At 48.3% G+C, this 8456-nt stretch overlaps 1 protein-coding gene across 1 annotated transcript in view; it reads right to left on the bottom strand.

The window, feature by feature from the left end:
- The window catches only part of kdm6ba (lysine (K)-specific demethylase 6B, a), a 39817-nt gene that overhangs the window by 19979 nt on the left and 11382 nt on the right, over positions 1-8456 (bottom strand). The window contains exon 2 of the mRNA XM_047014070.1: positions 5373-5473. The gene's annotated coding sequence lies outside the window, so the exon portion shown is untranslated. The remainder of the gene's footprint in view (positions 1-5372; positions 5474-8456) is intronic.

The following is an 8456-nucleotide window of genomic DNA, read 5'->3' on the forward strand; positions in this document are numbered from 1 at the left end:
AAGAGTCCGTATTCAGACAGACATAAATGCCGTATGACAGCAGTGGACCTTTCGTAGGCTTAAACCTGCCCTAACTTACAGCTCCGACATCAAAGGGGAACAAACACGACAGTCGTTTCCATGTCTATCACTCTGATGGGTCGGAAGTGGACGTTCAAAGGGGTTTTTCGACCCCATGCCAGCACACTCCCGTAGAACGAGGCGTTTATAGCCTCGTCATAAAATGCACGGGACCGAGGCGAGCTCGTTTTAAAGAGTTTTATTTCACTCCTCCCCTCCTGAATTCTCATGAATACCATGAACGTAGGCTATGAGATACCACAACAACACTCGGCTCCAAGTTAAAAGCACCATTCATTACGGCAATTTCCCTTCTCCGTCGGGGGAGAAGAAGAGCCATTCTCAGAGGTCTTTCCAACATAATATAAACTACCAAAACTGGATCGACAACACAACCAGGCACCCCTCCCCCCGGGCAGAGAGGTAGGGCAATGCAAATGACTTCCTTTCAATGCAGCCCTTTGTGTACGTAAAGACTGACTAGGGGCAATCCATTCACTTTACAAGGAAGCCTATAGCCCACTTCGCCCCTGTCCATCCATCCTCCAAGACCCCTGCCCACTTGCACACACAATGGCGTGGGTTTTTCCCTACACAAGCATTTCTTAAAACTCGTCTTTCCCCCTCTCCTTCACAATCTATCCACCAAACCCAATAACACGTGCGGCTTCAGTGTTATGATGATGATCGTTCTCAACTTTAAAAAAGGCAATACATAGCCCAAGTATAGTAACAAGAGTTGCTGTAGCTTTCAGTGCATCAAAAATAAAAAACAGCAAACAAACCAAGTCCTAAGCTTTCGCTTTAGCTGCATACAACAACCAAGGCATACGTTTCAAATTAAAATGACTTAAAATTCATGTCATATGTGGTCAAATATTTACGCACGGGGATATTCCCCCAACCAATCAATTGGACACGCTCAAGCGGCAGTCGGAGGAGCGAGTCTTCCGGTTACATTGGCTTCCTTTCGCCATTGGTCCAGTCAAGGCTAATAACACTTATTCGGTAAGCTATCCTAGCACACAAATGGACAACAGAGGCAGGTTATGAACAAGCATTTCCTTCATTTTAACGTCAAGAAATGCACCGATAAGTTAAAAACTAAACAATTAATAGCCTACGCGGTTTAGTTAAATAAAGCCTGAAGACTTACCGTTGGGAAAACTTTCAACAAGATCAACTTTGTAAGCACCAAAACGACTGTTGGTCTAGAGTGACAGCTTACAGTAGGCTACTTTCTCCTCAAATGCTTAAAGATAAACATTTACAGTAAGCCAACAAATCAATTGCAACTACGCTGTAGTACAGTATCTTAAAATGTTACCACTTCGGGCAGTGTTGAAATGTATCGAAATCAGCCAATCACCTACAGTGCTCGAGCGTAGTGCATCTCTGGTGAAGTCCCCGAAAAAGATCAAACGGAGTTTTCAGCAGTAAAATATCCCAGTGTATTCCAGTATCCGTGGGTTCAGTCGGTATTGCTGTCCCGCAGCGCGAGCTGTATTCGCAAGTTTCTAGCTCAGTCTGCAGATAAATTCCAGCGACTTCGTATAGGACAGCTTTCTCCAACCGGCTAAATACAATCCGTCTCTCTTTCCTACGGCGCTCAATCGTAAACTAATCACCAGATGCCGTGAGAATGTCTGCCTTGCTTGCATCTATCGACGAGATCGTTTTTTTAATTATTCCGTTTGTTTGTTCTCTCTTTTTACGATCCTCGTCGTCGTTTTTCTCTCCACACAGAAGCCAAGCAGGGATCGAATTGCGCTGAGCTCTGTTTTAAAGGGACGAGCTACTTGGCTCGAAGCTCAACCTATGATGCTATCGCTACGGAGCGCCACACACCAACACACTGGCCTCCACACACGTACGCCCCTCCTCTGCTCTTCGCTCTTTGACGTCACCGCACGGCCCCGGAATTCCCTGACAGCGCAAACTGGCACCGGATCCGACTCCAAGCCGCGTCCGCTACCGGAGCTTGTTCACGAGCCTCCGTCTTTTTTTTTAAGGTGGACTCGTGACCGGCCCATTCGCAGGTCCACAGGACTCAGTTTCCGACCGACTGCCTATTTTAGGACAAGGAATTATGTCCTGACGCCATAACAAGGCTATTATTCCAACCGGCCCAGAACAGATATGTAGGGAGAATGAGAATCACTACAGCCCTCGATCGAAAAGTATTTCTATTTTTGGCAATTTTACAGTTATAACAAATATGACATGAACGAGTAAATATGTAAATCCCCTTATCTATTATAAAAACATTAAGTACTATTAAGATATGAACGTAGTGATAAGTTTAATAATTTAACGGATTTAGAAACTGACTTTCATACAATTACCGATCAGTTAGTTGCTTTGCCATGGCTTAACTCCATGGTTTAAGCTTAGCCAAGACATTTTAGTTTAGGTGAGATTCAATATGTCTACTGACAACACATATGAGGCTCCTCTCAAGCAGACTACAGCTTGACTGTGTTCAGTAACCAGCAGGATCCCTACTTTTGTTTAAGACAGAAACGTGTGATAGTTACAAACTCCAGGATTCAACAATGCCAAACAGATGACTTGGTGTGTAACAGCATGTGTCAGACACACAAAGAACACCATCACTAGATCCACTAGCCTCGGGATACAAGGGAACAAAATGTGTCTACAACAGAAGCATCCCAAGTGTGTCATGGCAGTAACAAAAGGAGACTCTCACACATGATGATAGTGCCATGCTGAACTGCCTGTTCCCAGACAGTAAATTAGATAGTAAGCCTACCAAAGAGTTCCTCTCTGGCAGAAGGAACATACCAGGTGCGTTTCCTCCCAAGAGATCTCTGAGTGAGACACACGCTCTCTCACTCTCTCTCTCTGTGTGTGTGTGTGTGTGTGTGAGAGCGTTGTGGGAGCCATCAGCCCAGAGCAGTAAGCAGGAAGGGGCCTAGTGATTGATGTGGCCTGGGTGGGCCTACAGTACACACACAAACACAGCACTCTAACATTCAGCTCTTACCCATGTGTTACTGTACATGTGTGTGTGGGAATATAAAGTGTATGTCTCCCTTCTGAGTTTAATCCCCCCCTTCCTGTCCCACTACAGTTAAGAACAGGGGGGGGCGGGGGAGGCGAGGGGGTTGACAATCCCAGGTGTGTATTTGTGAGGGAGGAGAGGGGGGAGGGGAGGAGGATTGAACAGGGGACGAATCAGTGAGGAGGGGAAGGCCGGAGGAGGAGAAGGGAGTTCAGTTAAGTTCTCATACACTAGAACAAATATAGCATCTCCCTCATGGGTATCTGAAACATTCCTGTCATTCCCGCTTCTTACACACACATACAAAGTCATGCTTTATGCTTGGGCCACACAGCTTCAAATGACTTGGTGTGCTGTGGGTCCGGCAACATGTGTCTCTATCACAAGAAGGTTTATTGTTCCTACAGAAAGGACACATGTATGCAGGAAGTGACATGTATGCAGGAAGTGACACCGACACACAAACGTGCTGGACATAAAATTCTCGCTCTGCATTCATCCCATCGCACTGTCCTTCCTCTAATGGCAGCCAGGAGCAGTGGTCAGCCACATCCAGGGAGACCAGGGGGCCAAGTCCAAGTGCTCACCCATGTCAAACAGTAACCCTGGCAGGAATCGAGCCCCGGACCCTTCTTACTGTGAGACGGCAGTGCAAGAACTGAAGCTGAGTGTGTGATTTAGTCTGAGGCCAAGAGAGAAATAGAGTGTGGGTTTTCAGTTGTAAGACATGCCACTGATACAGACAGTAATATGTGTGTGTGTGTGTGAGTAGTAGGAGGAGGAGGCATCACAGTTACAGCTCATCTCTGCCTCCGGTACGTGGAACTGTGTGTGTGTGGATCAGTGAGAGATGGTGAGTCAGCTATCAGGTACAGAGTGAGACCGTCAGACTATCGCTCCCCCTACACACACACACCACACTGTAAGACAGCCAAGTTCTGCTAAGTTGTGTGAGTGGAGCCTTACAGAGGTGGTCTCTACTACTGGAGTTAGATGACAGGACAGGCCAGGCCAAACCTAACCCCTTCGGACAGACAGGCTGACCCTAACCCCTTCAGACAGACAGGCCAAACCTAACCCCTTCAGACAGACAGGCTGACCCTAACCCCTTCAGACAGACAGGCTGAACCTAACCCCTTCAGACAGACAGGCTGAACCTAACCCCTTCAGACAGACAGGCTGAACCTAACCCCTTCAGACAGACAGGCTAAACCTAACCCCTTCAGACAGACAGGCTGAACCTAACCCCTTCAGACAGACAGGCTGAACCTAACCCCTTCAGACAGACAGGCTAAACCTAACCCCTTCAGACAGACAGGCTGAACCTAACCCCTTCAGACAGACAGGCTGAACCTAACCCCTTCAGACAGACAGGCTGAACCTAACCCCTTCAGACAGACAGGCTGAACCTAACCCCTTCAGACAGACAGGCTGAACCTAACCCCTTCAGACAGACAGGCTGAACCTAACCCCTTCAGACAGACAGGCTGAACCTAACCCCTTCAGACAGACAGGCTGAACCTAACCCCTTCAGACAGACAGGCTGAACCTAACCCCTTCAGACAGACAGGCTGAACCTAACCCCTTCAGACAGACAGGCTAAACCTAACCCCTTCAGACAGACAGGCTGAACCTAACCCCTTCAGACAGACAGGCTGAACCTAACCCCTTCAGACAGACAGGCTAAACCTAACCCCTTCAGACAGACAGGCTGAACCTAACCCCTTCAGACAGACAGCAGGTGGAACCCTGCCGGCTCCCTGAAGAGCTTGACGGAGAGGAACAGGAAGGTCTGTACGTTTGACATATAGAAACGTTTGGGATGTGATGGGTTAAACGAGCCAAACACACTCACTCACTCCTGACTCAGCATGGACTACAAGTCCAGTGAGTCGTTCTCACTAAGACAGTGACACATTGTGACCACAAAAAACACACACACACACATTTATTGAAAGAAAGAGCATGTCTGTGTGTGTAAAAAGGAGAACTATGGGACTCAGTACCATGACCACCACCATCACCCCCTCCTCTCCCCCCTCCCCTCCCCCCCCATGAAAAGAAAACCTGTCTCACTCTCCTCTCCTTCTCTTACTCACTTTCCGGTGTTCCACAGTCTGGTGTTCCGGAACTTTCTAACACTTCCTCCTCTTTCCAGGGAAGACACCAACTTGCCAGCTTTGTGGGGGTACATGTGTGTATGAACATGAGTGTGTGCGTGTGTGTGTGGGAACATTTGTGTGTGTGTGACAGAAGGTTGAGAGGCTCAGAGAGAGAGAGGGCTTACCAGGTGAGTGTAGAAGCTCCGGTCTGTCCCAGCAGCAGGGGAGGGGTGTGGGGGGGTTAGAGTATGACCATACTTCCTCCTGCGCCTCCTCCTGCCAGCACCTGCTCAACACAAGAGGAGCACACGGTCACCCACACACTTAGCACCCTCTTTATACACGGAGGGGGGAGGGGGGGGACGCACTAACCCACAGCACCAACAGCAGGATATGTCGTTTATTTGTATTTTCTTTACAGAGGTCGCCCTTGAATCTAGGGGGTGACCTTTTCGGTGTAGCCAGCGCTTTAAACACCTAAGCGTGTGGTTTGAACGCGATGGGGGATATCATTCTGTGGTCGGGAGAACGGTGACAGGCTTCGGCGTGTGCCTGACCTCGGTACGGTGGTGAACCGCGGTCAGTCAGTCACGATCGGAGCGCGGTCACGACGCAGTCAATGTGTCATTCTGTGGTTCATAAAAATACAACGTCAGTGAAGCTGTGCCCGAGCTGCTGCCATCTGTGTGTGTGTGTGTGTGTGTGTGGGGGGAGTAGTAGGAGGTGTACCAGGAGGTGTACCAGAGTGCCACCTGTTCATGGTCACATGACCCTTGCAGTAACGCTATGAGTCACTCTGAGCAGGCGGCACGCACACAAACACACACGAGCACACACACAAGCACACATGAACACACACGAGCACACGGATATACAGTGACACAAAAACACACGGATATACAAACACACCTCCAGACAGGCAACAAAAAGAGAAATACCCTCTCTCCCCCTCCCCACACACACACACACGTCTGTCATCTCAGCTCTTTCTCTTTCTCTCCCCCCCCCATTGACAGCAGTGCAGTCTATATGCATTACTCAAGCTGATAACCTCTCTGCCACTTCGTTAAAACGATAACCTCTCGACCTTTTGGTCTGTTCGTGCACTCCTCCAACTCGTTCTCTTTCTTTCCTCACAATGCACACAGCAGGCCAGGAGAATAGCACACCCACACCCTCTGTGGATCCATCCTTCACCACAAATAAGCTCAAATACGTGCACAGGCAAAAACTAAAACACACACACCACCATACAGGGTCCCTCTGCTCAAAGTTTGTACAGACATATATATATAGCCTATAACACAACTGTCAGAGACACTATATATAAATATGTTGTGTCAACACTAGCCAGGTAAACATGCCTGCAGCAGTCAGGAGGGGTTAGGCTTAGGGCACTTGACCTTTGGCCCTATGGGGGAGGGGGGGGGGGTCAAAGGTCCCTCTCCCTGGGGGGTCACAGCTGGTCTAGACCTGGAGGATCCCATTGTAAAGGTTAGTGCATTGTGGGTTATTGTGAGATTGTCAACATTTTTATACTGCGTTTTGTGACACTAAAATGTCATAGCCAAGAAACACACATTTGGGAGAGAAAGAAAGAGAGAGAGAGTGGAGAGGTTGAGACAAGACTGCACAAAAACAGACGTGATGTGCCTGGTAAAGAAAGAGGGAGAGAGAGAGGAAGGAGAGAGAGGAGGTAGTGTTATCTATGTCTGTAAAGGTTACACAGTGGGAGGATTACCCTCTGACATTAGCCAGGCTGTCAAATACAACCACAAACACCAAAGAGAGAGAGACAGATAGAAAGAGAGAGAGAGAGATAGAGAGGAAGAGGAGAGAAAAACTGAAAGGGAAAATGGGCGGGGGAGGGAGAGAGAACAGTGAAGAGACTGGATAAAAAAGAAACCGGCGAAGGACGGAAAAAAATGTAACAAAACAGATCAGGGGTGGGGAGATACTAAGAAATACAGAGAGATGGGGGAGAGAGAGAGAGACAACAAGGCCATGTCAGAGCTGTTGCAGGGTTCAGTGACAGCAGGACTCCAGTCAAGGTCTGTACTGTAGCCATTCCATTGTCTCTGCACAGCAGCTGGGAGGCATGCTCTATACACACTATCTCACACATGGTTGTGCACACACACACACAAACCTGCATGCACATATGGTTGCGCACACACACACACACAATGGTAACACACACACACACACACACACAATGGTAACACACACACACAATGGGAAGACGCACACTTTCTCCCATACAGGCGTTGCATCTGTACTCTCCAAGGCTTGCTGCTAATCTGACACCAACACTCTGTTCAGAAGAACACACCCTGAACACCCTATCCACACACCCTGAACACCCTATCCACACACCCTGAACACCCTATCCACACACCCTGAACACCCTATCCACACACCCTGAACACCCTATCCACACACCCTGAACACCCTATCCACACACCCTGAACACCCTATCCACACACCCACAATACTGACCCGACACCCTGAACACACGTACAACAGAGAGAGAGAGAATGAGAGAGAGAAAGCGTGTGTGTGTGTGTGCGATTCCACGGCTGCACACATGTGAGAGCATGCATGGCGTGAGTACAGGTGTCATGCTTGAGCGCCCAGGGTCCTGAGTCAGTAGTGATTCACCAGACCTCTTCAAGTCAGGACAATAGGCCTCATACCTGCACTGTACTGAAACACACGCACACACGCGTGCGCACGCACACACTGTTGTAAATTACAGAGCTAAGTAGCAGTGATTTGACAGAAAATGAATGGTTTGTCTTCCGGCCTAGCTGTTTAGCAGTCCGCCCGCCCGCCTGTCTGTCTGCCTGCCTGTCTGTCTACATCAACTTCCTCCAACTTAAACAAAGCTGCCTATACCGCACTACAGTATAGCATAGCAAATATAGCATAGTAAATGACAGAACAGAATAACAGGGCTTATAATGGTGTATACCATAGCATATCTTATAGTGGTTATCCCAGTACAGTATGGTTTAATACAAGTGTGGTTCTCGTCTTGTTTTGATCAGTCATGAACTTTGTCTAATGGCTGCGTCTCCAGCTCAACACAACACAGTGGCTGACAACTGTGTGTGTGAGAGAGCCTGTTTAATATCTGAACTGTGTGTGTGTGCGAGTGTGAGAGAGAGAGAGAGAGAGAGAGAGAGAGAGAGTCAACTGTGTGCATGTGCACGCTGGACAGACAGAGGGATTCTGTTTTCTGTCTTATTTGTTTATTTGTGTGTGCG

The sequence above is a fragment of the Hypomesus transpacificus genome, unplaced genomic scaffold, assembly GCF_021917145.1.
Source record: "Hypomesus transpacificus isolate Combined female unplaced genomic scaffold, fHypTra1 scaffold_221, whole genome shotgun sequence".
Lineage (NCBI taxonomy): Eukaryota > Metazoa > Chordata > Actinopteri > Osmeriformes > Osmeridae > Hypomesus > Hypomesus transpacificus.